This window comes from Mus pahari, chromosome 14 (assembly GCF_900095145.1).
Source record: "Mus pahari chromosome 14, PAHARI_EIJ_v1.1, whole genome shotgun sequence".
NCBI classification, from domain to species: domain Eukaryota; kingdom Metazoa; phylum Chordata; class Mammalia; order Rodentia; family Muridae; genus Mus; species Mus pahari.
In genome coordinates this window covers 64,756,949-64,759,210 of record NC_034603.1, presented here as the reverse complement: position 1 = coordinate 64,759,210, position 2,262 = coordinate 64,756,949, and positions in this window count along the sequence as shown.

The window sequence follows — 2,262 nt, the reverse complement described above, 5'->3', positions numbered from 1 at the left end:
ACACACACACAGACACACACACACACAGACACACACACACAGACACACACACACAGACACACACACACACAGACACACAGACACAGACACACACAGACACACATACACACACACACACACACACACAGTTATAAAAACACCAGGCTTGGGAGGTGGCTCAATAGATAAAACTATTTGTCATTCAAACTTGACAACATTTTCAATTCCTAGAATCCACACTAGAAGGCAAAGTCTGTCCTCTGACCTCCGTCTGAAAGCTGTTTCGTGCACACATTCACACTCAAACACTCCTGCACATTGAATAAACAAATGATAAATAAATAATAATATTGATGAATAAATGATAACACCCCCCACACACACACACACACACTAAGGCCTCTCCTGTTTGCATCTTTTCTGAGAAGGCAGGTTTAGAAAAATGCACAGGTCACTTATTTCTGACCCAATTCCTGCTTCTTTTACCCTACTCTAGACAGACTTAACTCTGACCTGAAGTGACGAAGAAAATTTTAGCCTGGAGAAAAAATAAGTATGAGAACTTGGGCTCTCATTTTTCCTGTGTTGTTGAACCTAGAGCCTCAAACACACAGAAACCAAACCAAACCACTCTCCCTATTAAGCTGTATCTCCAGCAGGCCCTGTTTTTAGACAAGAACTCACTGGGTTGTGGAACTCAAAAGCACTATGAACCAAGCCTGTGGCTGGAAAAGTAAGATTCCTCTTGTCATGCCCAGATATCCCAGGACACTGAGCATCAACCCCCGAGCCCCTTCTCCAAGCAGCCCCAGCAGAACAAGGACTGGGCTGCTGCACTGCACACTGGCTTGTACCCTGGGCTGGAAGGTACAGCCTGCATCTTTGTGAGGAACAAGAAATCAGGACCAAATCTTACTGATTTCCCCTAGGAACCAACCCTGGCTTGTCCCTGCGTCCTCCTAAACTTCCTGCAGCTGCCCAGTGTTCTTTTCTCTTTAAGATAGGATGCCACTGGGCTGGAGAGATGACTCAGTGGTTAAGAGCACTGGCTGCTCTTCCGGAGGTCCTGAGTTCAATTGTCAACAACCACATGGTGTCTCAAAACTATCTGTAATGGGATCTGATGCCCTCTTCTGACCCACAGAAGTATATGCAGTTAGAGCACTCATAAATTAATTAAATAAATCTTAAAAAAAAAAAACAACAAAACAAAAAACCAAACCAACAAAACCAATCACGGGCTGGTGAGATGGCTCAGTGGGTAAGAGCACCCCAGTGCTCTTCTGAAGGTCCGGAGTTCAAATCCCAGCAACCACATGGTGGCTCGCAACCATCCGTAACAAGATCTGACGCCCTCTTCTGGAGTGTCTGAAGACAGCTACAGTGTACTTACATAAATAAATAAATAAATAAACAAACAAACAAACAAACTAATCCCATTGTATAGCCCTGACTCTCCTAGAACTCTTCATGTAGATTAGGTCAGCCTTGAACCCATAGATCCACCCGCCTCTGCCTGAATGCTGGTACTCTTCCTTGGTAGTCTAGTCTAGCTGGGCGGGGACAAGTCCAATACCTAAGAATAAAATGCAGCCTTGGCATGGTTCTTCACACCTTCCATGAGAAGGATCACTTCATGTTTTAAGGCAAGCCTGGGCTACAATATATCAAATTTCGGGCCTTATCTCAAACAAAACAGAATACATAAAAGTTGAAGCTGTATTGTCAGGCTTGTGAGTGCATGCCTTTACTTCCAGCACTCAAGAGGCAGAGGCAGGCAGATCCCTCAGTTCAAGGCCAGCCTGGTCCAGGACAGAGGGCTATATACAGAGAAACCCTGTCTGTGGCAGGGGTGGGAGTGGGGAGCTAAAGAACAATCCCCCCTCAACTTTGATTTAATATAAAAGATAAAGATAAGAAAGATAAAGCAATTTTAAGCTGGGTATGGTGTAGCACACCTTTAATCTCAGGCAAAAGGGGGGAAGGGAAGGAGGGAGGGAGATCTCTATTAGGGAAGCTCGCCTGGTATACAAAGCAAGTCACAGGGAAGCTCGCCTGGTATACAAAGCAAGTCATAGGGAAGCTCGCCTGGTATACAAAGCAAGTCACAGGGATGTTACACAGAGAAACTTGAAGAAAAAAAATTAAAACATCCATATTAAAGAGATCCTTTAAAGTAATATGCTGGGATGGAAAGATGGCTCAATAGCTAAGAATACTTGTTACAGGCTGGAGATAGATCAGTGGTTAAGAACACTGACTGTGCCAGGCAGTGGTGGCGCA